The sequence below is a fragment of the Talpa occidentalis genome, unplaced genomic scaffold, assembly GCF_014898055.3.
Source record: "Talpa occidentalis isolate TD23 unplaced genomic scaffold, MPIMG_talOcc4v2.1, whole genome shotgun sequence".
Lineage (NCBI taxonomy): Eukaryota > Metazoa > Chordata > Mammalia > Eulipotyphla > Talpidae > Talpa > Talpa occidentalis.
The window spans coordinates 129453892-129468170 of record NW_026555331.1 but is presented as its reverse complement, the minus strand read 5'-3'; the positions used below and the strand labels follow the sequence as shown (position 1 = coordinate 129468170).

Sequence of the window (14279 nt, the reverse complement as noted above, 5' to 3'; positions counted from 1 at the left end):
TTCTGACAAAACTATGTTTTAGGCTTTCCTACACATACCTATGGTCTCTGTCTCTCTTCCCTGAGGAGACACAGATCATCAAGTCCTTTGCTCTCTTCTAAATGAAGGTTGATCCCTTGCAAACAATGCCCTGTTGTGTCCATTGAATATGAGTCAAGTCTAGAATTCTGCTAGCTTGACATCTTACCTTCATACCCTACATGCTCACACATGCACACACACATACACATATACATTGGCACGTTGTCTTTTATACCCTGTATTATAGCTTCACATTTAGGAAGGAAATTGTTTTAATTCAATATGCTCTGATAAAGCAAATTGCAAAGGCAAACACATGCTTTGGAAAATTTTAAGAAACATTGAAAAACTGATTATCAATTTTAATTCAATCTTTTTGCTCTGACAATGTTAAAAATATTGAAAATAAAAATACTTTCTCTTGAAGTATTGGCATGGTATCTTAGTTTTTTATTTAGTCTTCTCCAATTACAGTTTATAATATGCTTGGCAGGCAATTGTCCCTTTTGATATCATCTGCACTGCAGGATAAGATAGTAACATGCTTTCCTTTTCCCTCTGCCTTCTGTAAAGCCTGGTTTATAGTTTTATAACTCCTTGGAACAAATGACTGTACAACTTACATTCCTGTTTATTCAGAATGACAGTTTTGTTATTGCTGTATTATGAAAACAATTGTGACTTGAAGCAAAATATACTCATAAAACAAAACCAAGAGATCAACTGAATTATAATGCACACACTATATACACAAACACACAGATGCCTACAAGAAAGGCAATGTCTGAATGGTTCACTTTTTAAGTATGTGAAATTTATGATTTCTCTTTTCTTACTGGCCCCTAACAGTACATCTTTTTTTGATATTTTCATTACCATTTTGTGAGGCTCAGGGTGTTTTGAAGTACCAGCAAGACCAGACTGCATTGGTCTGGAATGAAGGTGACCTTTTGAAAAACTAACTTCAAGAAAGAGATTGTGAACTTTGCGGTGAAGGGGCCTGGCTTAGAGGTCAGGCAGTGGGTGCCAGTCCTGGCTCTTCCTCTTACTAACAAGGTGATCTTGGATACTTGATTTATTCTCTTGAAGCTTGTGAAATAGGAATAATAATAGTTCTAACCTTATAGTGCTGCCCAAAGAGTATAATAAAACAGTGTATGTACAACATAACCTAATACCCACACTACTAAGTATACATTGTTAATTTTTTTTTTTTTAAAGATTTATTTTTTATTTATTTATACAAGCACTGGGTACAGTCAGAAGCGCAGGAGGGTGAGAGAATTCACCAGAGCCAGAGCAGGGAGCAGAGCAGGCAGAAGGACCGAAGTACACTGCTGAGGGGAGCAGCGGGCGGCAGGAGAGGTCTGCGCGCCATGTGGGACCCTCCTCCGGTGGCCGGGGAGCAGCCGGGGATCGAACAGGCACTGCAGAGGCTGCGGGCAGCTTCGCAACCCAGAGCTCAACCGCTGCGCCACTGGGGAGGCCCCTACATTGTTAATTTTATTCTTACTAACTTACTTGACACTTAATTATTCAAAAGTATTAGTTCTGTCTGAGAATACAGAAATACTTTCAGTCAATTTCTACTTAAGCTTTTGAGAATCTAAGAAACATTCCATGACAACTTTTAATGTTAGGAACTTTCTTTGTTTTACTCTAGGGACATGATTTGTATGTTTGGAAATGTTTGCACATTGTGCAGATAGAAATATTTAGTCCAACTTTAACTTTTCTCTCAACTAAGAGGTCAAGTTTATATATAGTTCATTTAAATCCAAATCCTCGTTTTTATTAGGGTGCTTTGTATGACTTAACATAAATGGGCTTCAAAAAGCCCAGGAAATCAAATTAAACCTGTTTAACTTTCTCTTGACATAGCATACAAATTCCCAAGTTTCTAAATTTGTCTATTTTTAACTAAATAAAGGAGAGATGAGTCAGGGACGGGGGAAATACTACAGACTGAATTAATTCTAACTATCACCAACTTTCACCAATTCATATGTTTTTTTCCATGTGTTGTGTTCCAGAAATTAGAGAGATAAATAATACCCTTTCTGCAGGAAGCTTATAACTTGATTTGAAAGGCAGATCAATTGCAATACAATGTATGTAACAATACATATACAATATGACAATATATATTTCACCAAATGAGGGGTGGGGACCGAATTCTCATAGAAAACCCTGGGAATGAAAGGGTATCTTACTGATATATGGGGTACTTAGAGGTGGGTCCAGATTGGTGGGACTTGAAACTGATACACATTTTATCTGGAGGGAAGGGAACTCTTTTAAGGAAAAAAAAATTAAATGCATGGCTTTGGAAGGAGCTGGTGAAGGGCCCTGCTGTTTCAGCTTCATTGACTTCATGGCAAAACCACCATATCTGAAGGAAATTCAGCAAATGTGTTGGGAGTCAGAGGCTTGTGAAAGGAGGCTGGCATCTGGGAACATTTTTGGTCCATTTATATCTTCAATGTGTGAGTGGTGGAGGGAGCAGTCAGCGGAGAGATCATGAAGGATCTTCTATTTATAGGACCTAGGCATTCACCCCAAGATTCTACTGAATAGCGTGTGTAGCCACTGAGGTATTCTTTTTCTCTCTCTTTAAAATTTTTAATTGTGAGAAATGCATATCACATAAAGTTTGCTATTGTAACCATGTTTAAGTTTATAGTTTAGTGGTGTTAGGTACCTTCACATTGCTGTGTATCCAATCCCAGACCAAGTTTCCTTTACCGCCTCCTTCCAGTCCCCTGGAAATCGCTATTCTGCTTTCTGTTTATATAAATTTGTCAACTTTAAATACCCCAGATAAATGAATTCATGTAGTACTTGTCTTTTGTGATGGCTCAGTATTATCCAATTCATCCACATTGTAGTGGCATAGTTTCCTTCTGTTTTAAGGCTGAATAATTTTCTAGTGTATTTATATACCGCATTATGTTTATTCCTTCATCCATTAATGGATACTTGGGTTGCTTCTACCTTTATGCCTATTAGGAATAATGTTGTTATGAAAATGGGTATACACATTTCTTCAAAATACTGCTTTCAATTATTTTTTTTAAAAGATTTATTTATTTTTATACAAGCACTGGGTACAGTCAGAAGCACGGGAGGGTGAGAGAATTCACCAGAGTCAGAGCCGGCAACAGAACAGGCAGAGTGATGAAATACACTGCTGAGGGGAGCAGTGGGTGCGGCAGGAGAGGTCTGTGGGACCCTCAATGGCGGCCGGGAATCAAACTGGTGCTTCAGAGGCTGCGGGCAGCTTTGTAGCCCAGCGCTCAACCACTGCGCCACCAGGGGAGGCCCTGCTTTCAATTTTTTTTGGATTATTATATCAAAAAATGGATTTACTGGATCATATCTTAAATTTTCAATTGAATTGTCATACTGTTTTCACACCATATCTGCATTATTTTACATCCTTAGCACCAGTACACAAGGGTTCCAGATTTCTCTCCATCTTTGCCAGCACTTGTTATTTTTTCTTGTTTTTTTCTTATTTTTGCTCATAGCCATTCTAATGGGGGTGAGATGGTGCAACTGAGGGACTTTCAGCAGGTTAGTCACTCAGTAAAGTGTGTATCCTTGGGAAGATTATGGAGCTGCCATTAGGGAAGCTGGAGCATGCTCAGGTAGAGCTAAGAGGGACAGCTGGACAGTAATTGAATCCTGAACTAAGACAGTGGACTGGGAGGAGGAGTTGGGAGAATATTTTAAATTCTCAGTGGAGGGGGTGTAAAAGGGGAAGAGAAAGGGAGGAGTGGCAGAGGGAAAGGGGAGAAAGTTGAACTTTTCCCTCCTTGAATTAATTAGGCAAGTGATTGGGTGTGATTTTTGAGGAAAAGTGTAAATTTTACTTGTACGCAGGGGGTTGGCAGGAAGGAAGCTATACAGAGTGGAGTGGCAGTGCAGGGTAACTGGAAGAGGCAGGTGTGGGGTGGTTAGAGCAATCAGATGTTGGATGAGGGTAATCTTAGATCTGCTATGAAGGTTTTGAAGCTTTAAAATTTATACCTTAAAATACACGAAGTTGCCCTCTCTGCTGATCTCAATGTGCTTCATATGTACACTACAAAAATCTTCCATTATTTGGAAAATATTAAATATAATTGATGTAAAGAAATGATTAATTAACCTTCATCCCCATTGTATACCAAATTTTAATTAGAACATTTTCACAAGTGCCTAAACAGGATTAGCTTATGCCCTAATTTTTTCTTTTTTGTGTGTCTTTTGTCATAGTAACAAACATTTGAGGAAGGACTTGCTCCGTTTTTGATCTTGCGTGGTGGCCATTTTGGTACAGATTAATGTGTTAATGAAATTCATATGAAAGGCTACTGATTAAAAAAAAATCACCCCCTTTTAATGTGTTTCTAAATTTTGGATTGTTTAACTATGGCTTTAAAAAAAATTCCTCAAGAGTTTTTATAAGATTTTTTTTTTAGCACAGTGTCAAAAGTCTTATTTTTAATCTGATTCATCAGTTTTCATTTATCATCTTAAATATGATTTTCACTGATAAAGGGAAACATATTATTTTCATTTATTTTACAGTGAAATGGAAATAATGTGAGATAAGTATATCTTTTACTTCTGATTTTTCTAGCAGATCATAGTATAGAATCTTAAGACTTCTATCATAATTAAGTTATGATTGAATAATTAAGTTATGATGAATTTTACTTTATACCAAAATTATTTAAATGTACATTGATCATGCTTTAATTATTTAATGTGTATGGGGTATTATAGGCAAAATTATGAAATGGAATTTAGGGACAACTTCCTCTTTCTGTATCTTACTCAACTCCAGGATTCTTAGTGATTTTATGCTTTCACTTCTACCCCAAGAACACTCTTACTAACTCTAACCTACGGTACAATGCCATCAGTCCTTTTCTATTGGGGATACAGCTATTCTGGCTATTCTCTGATGCCAGTTATCTGACAGGAATGAAACAAATCTATTGAATGTAAAGATGGCTATGTGTTTAATGTGTTATTCCTCTAGGTATAATTACAGTTTTGTTTGATACTCTCTGAAAAGGAAATGCTTACCCTACTCAAAAAGGGAATTTGCCACCTGAGATGAAAATGAGAATATATTTTCAACAAAAACGATGGTATTACATAGACAACAAAGAGTTGCATGTATATGACTAACTCTGTATATGGTGGTTTGACAAACTTTCTTAGATGATAGAAAAGGGGCGTGAAGATTAGTTCTACCACTTCTGATAATACATATCTCTGGGACTTTAAAAGAATTAGAAAGGAAAAAAATTAAATTACAAATGTTTTCATGTTTTCTTCCTCTGGCCATACCTGAAAGAGAAACTTGTATTTGGTAGCTTGGAATTCTTAACCTCTCAGAGGTATAATGAATGTGCCTTCTTGGTTCCTGACCTTCTGTGCCAAAGAAGGGGAAGCAAGTCCAAACTACTTTTGGAAGTTGCTGTTTTTTTAATAACCTGAATGTAAGAAAATTAAAAAGAAGTTTGTGTTTTCCTAGTAGGATGACCCTAACATATCTAGGTTTGGTGTATTAGTTATAGGAACACAAACTCTTGCCATCCATTTAACAATAAAGTGAAAGAAGTTATACAATGCTAATTCTGGAAATTTAGTCTCAGACGTACCTACAAGTAGACTGTGTAATATACTTAGGTGTAGAGGAAAAATAAATAAAATTAATCAACCAGTCATTTAGAGGAAGATAAAAGAAGTATGTAAATGTGTGTGTGCATGTGTATATATGTGGCTCAGCAATATATATAGATGTGATATGTGTGAAGACATGTGCTACAATATTTTTTTAATTTTTTACTTAATAGTTTTTGTATATATCCTTTTTGATATTTGCTGAATTTCTGAGATCTTTAAATTTATATTTTTGGCAAAATTTGGGAAATTTTCAGTCATTTAAAATATTTGCTTTGGTTCCATTCTCTCTCTCCCTTCCTGGGATTCCAAATGTATATATAGAATTAAGGATGTTTTTTGCTATTTTCCCACAGATCCTTAGGACTTTGTTAAGTGTTTAAAATATTTTTTCTTCTTTTGTTAAGATAGATAATTTATATTATTGTACGTTAAAGATCCTTACCACAGCTTATAAAAATATTAAATAAATGTTAAAGATTATCTTTCCTTTCTAATCTGCTTATAAGATGATATGGTGAAGTTTTATTTTATATACATAGTTTTTAATTCTACAATTTCCATTGGTACTTTTTTTATAGGTTTCATTACCTTGCTGAGATTTGTAAATTTCTCGTTCATCATGAGCGTATTTTCCTTGTCTGCTAACCCTAAAACCTGGGTTGGTCGTCTCAAGGTATGTTTTCATTGGTTTCCTTTTTGCTTAATTATCAGTCATGTTTATCTTTTTGTGCATTTAGGCATTTTGTATTACATCCTAAAATTTGTGAATAATTTGTTTTAGGGACTCTGAGATTCTCTTATAGTCCTCAAAAGAGTGTTCTTTTTTAAATTTTAGCAGTCAGTAAACATGATTAGCCTCATGTTCCCAGCTCTCTCTCCCCTACAATGAATAATGGCTAAAGTACCTCTTTGTTTTTGTAGTCCTAACTGGGCTTCTTGGAGTGCTCTGTGTGGGTATAGTGTACCGTTCAGTCTGACATTTGGGTAGAGTTTAGGCACAGGATTTGGAGCTATCCTTGCTCTCTCCTTTTCTGTTCTCCTGGCTCTATCCTTTGCTGTTCACATTTCAGCTATGGTGGCCCCTGAACTCTGTTCTCTCATTCTTTACAACAGAAAGATGATTAGATTCTATCAGAGTTCTTGACACATAGCATTGAGATAGATTGGGTACTATCAATTTACAGATGGGGAAACCAAAAGAGAGAGGCAAAGTAGCATGCTTACAGCTCCATAATAGATGAGAAGTAAAGCCAGGATTAATTATGGAAGTGGAAAAATATGTATTTTTTATAGCCACCATGGAAAACTCTCCAAATATTAAAACTTGGATATAACATAGTTTTGCTTTCATGAGCATAAATACAGCACAAAAGAATTACATAGAAATTAGTCACATCTTTTTAAACTCATCAAAAACTTCAGTTATGTATCATGCCTTAGTCACATAAATTCCTGATCTAGGAGTGTTTGTGGAAAAATATTTATATTCCTCTCCCTCTTTTACCCCTCTCAGATGCCAGACTTCCTTTCCAATTTCCAGCTTTTTGTAGTAAAAGAACGTTTTTATAATTCTGACCCACCTCACTCTCCAGGCCTACAGTCCTCACCCAACTTTATACCCCTCTAATAATCTATTTTGCAATTTTCTATTTAAAGAAGATTTATACTTTAAGATCTCATCCCAAGTATGTGTTTCCTTGTTTTAAACTTTTTTATGTTCCACATAGAAAAATTTCTTGGCCAAATTCATTTTTTAATTCAGAAGGTTTTATCTTTTTTACTAGCATATGTTGATTTTTAAGTTTTCACTGATTACTTCTCTACCACTACCTTTTCTAAAATGTTTCAGTGGTTTTGAATTCTTAATTTTAACATTGGGATAAATGTTTGCTTTTCTGAGGAAATGACCTATTCAGAACCACTTTCTTTCTCTGCTTTCACTTCTCAAATACTGTGCTCCCTCTTGCTACTATAAAATGTGTTTTGATGATATCACCAGCTAAGTCCCTTTTGAAACACAATAGACTGGATTTAGCCTTTAGATAAATTTGTAGTAAAAGAATAACATCTGTAAAATATATTTTGCCCAACAAAGGAAAGCATGACATTATTATTGTGACATATTTTTTCTTAGGTGTGAATAGAAGAAAAAGTTCTCAAAGATTCAAAAATATATTAATAAAGAGTATTTATTACACTTCTATAAAACATTAAAGAGTCTGATTAATTAGAAATACAACAAAGATTTTACATTCGTCTTTGACCTAAAGTTAAAGAACTTATCCTCATCAAACCATTCTTTGCTTATTAGACAGCTATTAAATAAAAGAAGAAAAGTCTGCAGGGAGATCCTGTAGTTACAAATCATTGAACTCTATTATTTAGAGATAACAATAGAGCCCTTATAATTCCACCATGAGCAACAAGAACAATAGTTTTAGAAACATGCAAATTTCCTTTGATATTCAATTGCGAGAAACTCTTTGAAAGAACTTTCCAACCATACTTATTTGGAGATGCAGCTGGATAATTATTCACATGTGGCAGAAACAGGAAGATCTCATTTCCTCAACATTTTCCCACTCTGCTCTTCAAAGGCAGTGTGAAAATATTTTCATAAATGATGGGATTCCCTAGATCCCCAATAGTTGAAATTAGTTATTTTACATTAGAGTGTTACATTTTCCCCTGGGGTGGTGCTTTAGGGTTTCTGCTAATTCAATTTTTTTAATTCAAAAGAATTTTTATGACACATAATGAAAGAGCATATTATATGTAAAATTGTAGTAGATTTTTGTAAGGCTAATAGGAGATCCATTTTATTACCTATTGAAAAGAGTTGGAAAAATTCCACAGAAAAATTAGAAGAATCAAACATTTTGTTTAGAAATAAATTTCTACATTAAAGTAGCATCACCTAATTCAAGATAATTTATGATTTGCTTGTTTTTGCTTTCTCTTCTTTCTGTTTTAACTGTCAGTAATAATAAGCCTGGTGTATATTAAAACAGAGTAGACCTCAACACCACTCGTAGTAGGGAAAGGATGTAAGCTGGGAGTAAGCAGGATAGTGACTAGAGAGCCTCTGAACTGTAGGACCTGACTCTGCATGGCGAGTGAGAGCTATTTTACAAGGTTGATGTTGATTTTTAGTAGGTGTAACTATACAAGGAGGTCATGCAAGTATAAGCTAATAATATTAAAACAATTAAGCATTTGAATATGAGTAGAGAGCCTTTAATCATATTATTTCCAGTTGGTGCAGTGTATTTTTGTAAGTTGCAGGGCAAAGAGTTAGAGAAAAGGGGTGAAGTTAGGGAGTGGCTGAGAATTTAAGGAGTAGAGCAGGCTTTAAATAAAATTCATGCTACTCCCTGAAGGCCAAAGGACTTTTTTTCTAGGAAATGTTTTGCCATATTTAACTAATAGACTGGATTGCATTTTTGATATTGATGGGGAGAGGGATGATAGTGATGAAAAAACAACCAACCAACCAAAAACTCAGCAGTTTCAATTGCTAATATCAGTGAATTAATCAATTGTTTTAAAAGGTTTTATGAAGAAAAAACTGTTTGGCAAGAACCTATATCTTCAATACCTGCTGCAGTTCCTTGCATATTATTGACACTCTAAAAATCTTTGTTGGATGAATGAAGTCCTTTTAAAAGAAAGTGGACATGTTATAAAGGATGGCCTCAAGCATTGGTCTGGATATTGGGTTAGATGAGCTTTCAACTCTGAGATGACATAGTTTCATGTTCAAACCGTAGTATCTAGATGTGAAGCTGATTTCCTAGGACTCTAAGCATTATTTGCTATAGCCACATATTCCAAAGTTGTCTTATTAAACATGAACCTGAGAAAAACATATTACATGAAAGAATAATTGTAACATACATACTTAAGTGATTTTATTTAAAAAAGTTTCATTGAAGAACAAGTCTGGGATCATAATTCCTAACTCTGAACCCATTAAGGCATGCCGCTTTTGTTCATGAATATTCTTATTTTAAATACTATGCACAAAGCATGAAAAGCTTATGTCATTTCCCTATTAAAAAAGAATTTGTTATGAGCATCACAGTGAAAAATTGTTAGGTGATATTTCGGAATTGATTCAATCATTTTCCAGTTACTAGGGAAATTATTCATCTTCCTTCTGATTAATAATTTTAGAACAGGAATTGAACTTTCTTTTCAAATTTTCAATCAGTACTCTGTTGTAAATGGTTTTCTTACAAAGAAGGTTTTGATTCTTGCTGCTTTACAATTACTGGTCTTGCCTAGAGGATGAATATATTCCACTGAAGCATAACGGAATGCTATCCTTACCAAATAATTATTGTGATAAGTAGAATTAGGACAGTACATACCATGTTTTTGGAGAAAGGATTTTAAAACAAACTAAAGCTAGATTAATGCTGGATGGTAATCTCACAAATCATATAATAGTCCTCTCATCATCAGCAATGGTTCTAAAAACAAGGCAGTCTGAATTTAACCTTCTTATTCCTATAGATAGATTTGAAATACAATGCCTGTTGAATTTTGTGTTTGTTTTTTCTGAATGTTAGAAAATTAGGGTATAACCTTTCGCAAATCTGTTTCCCTCTGTTTTTCTCTTTCTCTGCCATGCCCAGAGAAATGTAATTTTATAGCAGAGAGTGCAGTATTAGTTCTAGGATTGTGGGTTAGGAGCTCATATAATTTATTTTTTATTATTTTTAAAAAATATTTATTTATTTATGCATATAAGAGATGGGGTACAGGCCAGAAGTGCACAAGGTGAGAAGATTCACCAGAGACAGAGTGGGGAACAGAACAGGCAGGCTGACTAAAACACACTGCTGAGGGGAGCAGTGGGCAAGGCAGGAGAGGTCTGCTGTGCCATGTGGGTTGCTCCCTGGCCTGCTAGGGGATCTAACTCATGCTGCAGAGACTGTGGACAGCTTTATAGGTTGTGTCTTAACTCCTTGTGCCACTGGGGAGGCCCCAGGAGCACATAAAATATAAATGTGAAGGAGTGAAACATTGGGATTGGTTAAAAGGAATCACTGAGATTGGGCTGAGAAAAATGGAAGTTTACTAAATGAAGTTGTTTATTTTAATATCACACAGCATTGGGAGCTCATGATAGTGAATTTGTTAGAGAAAATATATTATTACATTACTGAGAATTTTATGTCAGAAAAATGCATTCTCACAAGTAAAGTGAAGATCAGCAGAGAGCAAGATGTTAAATTTTGTGTGTATGTTAATCAACTCTGTAAAACAAAAGTTTTGTGAACTTCATGTTAGAATACTGTCAGGTCAGATTAAATCTGTGTATTTCTAGGGTATGTAATTATAAAACTGAATTTGGCATAGCATAGTTGAGTCAATTATCTATTTTCCTTTCCAATGTTTTAGTTTAAATATGATAAAATTTTAAGCAACATTCTTCTTTGTGATGAAGGATTGTGAGCATATGTGTTGTGCTTGTTAGAAGAGATGGAGACAGAGATAGAGACAGAGGAGCAGATTGGTCCTGGGAGCACCAGGAAGCCCCCAAACACAAACATTAAGCTGCTACCTGTCAGCATTCTGCCTGGGAGCAGTAGGCTGCCCTTCTTCTGTAATGACTGACTACAAAATCCTATAATAAGTGCCTGCAACCATAGAGAAGCAAAAAAAGGATTCTTAAATGCACCAGGAATCACCAAATAATTGGGAAAAATCAGACTGAGGAAAAGGAACTAATAGAAAAGAAACTTGAACAATCATTAATGATCTCACAGATTTTTAAGAGATAGTATGTATAATAATAAAACAAGAGTTCTAAGAAATAAAACATTTCAAAAATATAAAATGTGAATCAAAATACATATTAAATAGTGTGTCAATAATAATATCAAGTAAAATATAATTTAAGGTATATATCAGTTTAACGTAAGCTGTTATTGATTAAAAGCATAATTTACTAAAAGTAATGGTCATTAAATTTTGTATAAATAGTAACTTAGTTTTAAATATGTATTATGAAAATTGATTGAGTATAAGGAAAAATAAAAACTTATGACATAATTGAAATATTAATATGCTTCCCATAATTTAATAGTTTGATTAAAAAAACAAAAATAAGAATTACTGTCATGAACTTTAAAAAGTGATCAAGTTTGATTGTTAATCTCCTAAAAATAGACAAATACAGTCTTTCCAAACTATTTAAATTGTATATCATATAAGTTGACTAGAAAATTTGAATTCACAGCAAATCTAAGAAATAGAAATCATGCAATAGTATTTCAATACAAATTAATTTATTAGAAAATAATAGAAATCATATATGTCATATTTCAACATAGTACAGTGAATTAGAAATCTAACTAGTTAAACATGACTAAGATATCGTTTTTAAAACCTTTTAGAAAACCTTGGGTTATAAAGTAAAAAAAAAATGAAAATGATGAATAATACAAATGAACAATGAGAAAACAATACATAACAATGTATGGAATGTGGCCAAAGCTATAGGCAGAAGGAAAAATGGGATTTGTTAGAAAAGAGGATATATTGGCTTAAAGTAACTTGGGAATTCATACCAAATGTAAGAAAAGAGAAAAAAAATTAAAATGGAATTAAGAAAATGGAAGTGGATAATAAATAGAGCATGAACTTTCTAGTAAGATACAAAATCTTTAGAGTTTGGTTAAGGTAAAAAAGAAGCTTCAAATAATAGCACAACTAAAGGTAGTGGTAAGGTTTTAAAAAGAGAAAGTGATGGTAAATATAACTTTATGCTCTGTATTACTTATGGGAATTTTGTCAGTAAATATAAAAAATAAAATTCAGTGTATTTTGAGATCTTGTTGAAATATTGTATCCCTAGGGTTTCTGGTGGTTATGTTCCCTGTCCCCGAGGACCCTCACTTGTAGTACAAGGGAATAATGGCACACACAGAGGGCAGTAAAGTTAAGAGATGTTGGTAAAGACAGAGGGAGAGGAGTGAGGTTGTAGTCCCCAAATTATATGTTAAATGAATAAAACTTGAGAAAAAAATAAGCAATAGAGGTAGAGGAACCAGTAGAGATAGATACTGAGATAGATAGATAGATAGATAGATAGATAGATAGATAGATATAGATAAGATACATAGATACATAGATATAGGAGATAATAAAAGGAGAGAAACAGAGTGAGCCCTGATCAGATGCACTCTTTAATATCATGATGTGGCTCCTTTCTTGGAATGTCATTGGCGAATACAAAACTAATTTATGTAATTGCAACTACTCCATACTAAGAAATGGTTCAGGGCAATTCTTGCTTGCTTGATAACTCAAACAACAAACAAGCAAAAACCTCTATAGAAAAATAAGAAGTATTTAAAAAGATGCTAATTCTCCAAATGGCAAAATTACAAATCCATTCTTTTAAGGAAATGGGGGCATCACGTTTATGCCCTGCTCATATTTCTGAAATACCTTTGAAGAACTGAATACTCTGTAAATTTTTCTCAGAGTGCTTATTTATCTTGAATTGGACTTTTTTAATTTAAATTTTATTTTTATATTCCCCATAGAATTACGACCCCCTTATTTTGATCCCAATCCCTCCTTTCCCTGCCCCCCAACCCCCATAGAGTGTCTCTGGTTCATAGTTGTTTGTTGATTTTGATATTTTCTTTCTTATAGTTACTCTTTTTCCTGGTCCCTTATTTAAGTTTTCTAGATTCCTGCTATGAGTGAGACCATCCAGTATTTTTCTTTTTCTTTCTGGCTTATTTTGCTGAGCATGATCCCTTCCAGCGCCATCCATGTTGCTGCAAATTGCATGTGTTTATCTTTTTTGAATGCTGAGTAATATTCCATGGTATATATGTACCACATCTTCTTGATCCAGTCATCTATTTTTGGGCATTTGGGTTGTTTCCAAAGCTTAGCTATTGTAAACAGTGCTGCTATAAACATAGGGGTGCAGGTGTTCTTTGGAATGGATGTTTCTGTGTCCTTTGGGTAAATACCTAGGAGTGGAAGTGCTAGATCATATGGAAGCTCTATGTTTAGTAGGTCCAGAAATCTCCACACAGCTCTCCATAGTGGTTGGACCAGTTTGCACTCCCACCAGCAGTGCAGGAGAGTTCCTTTTTCTCCACAACCTCGCCAACATTTGTTGTTGCTAGTTTTTTTAATATGTGCCATTCTCACTGGTGTAAGATGGTATCTCAAGGTAGTTTTGATTTGCATTTCCATGATTACAAGTGATGTTGAACATTTTTTCATATGCCTGTTAGCCATTTGCCTTTCCTCTTCAGAGAAGTTTCTTTTTAGCTCTTCTGCCCATTTTTTGACTGGATTATTTTCTTTGTTTTTGTTGAGTATCGCCAGCTCTTTGTAGATTTTTGTGATCAGTCCTTTATGTTCTCCCAGTCGGTGGGGTTTCTCTTTGTTTTTGTTATTGTCTCTTTTGCTGTGCAGAAGCTCTTTAATTTGATGTAGTCCCAGCTGTTTATCTTTGCCTTCACTATCACTGCTTTGGGTGATGTGTCTGTCAAGATGTCTTTGATATGCATATCATGTAGTATTTCACCTAT

The 14279-nt window shown here is 34.4% G+C and overlaps 1 long non-coding RNA gene across 2 annotated transcripts in view; it reads left to right on the top strand.

Moving 5' to 3' along the window:
* LOC119251701 (uncharacterized) overlaps nt 1–14279 on the top strand; it is a 310608-nt gene that overhangs the window by 174046 nt on the left and 122283 nt on the right. For both annotated transcript variants that reach the window (XR_005126584.2, XR_008550830.1), the window contains exon 4: nt 6285–6379. This is a non-coding gene — a long non-coding RNA (uncharacterized LOC119251701). The remainder of the gene's footprint in view (nt 1–6284; nt 6380–14279) is intronic.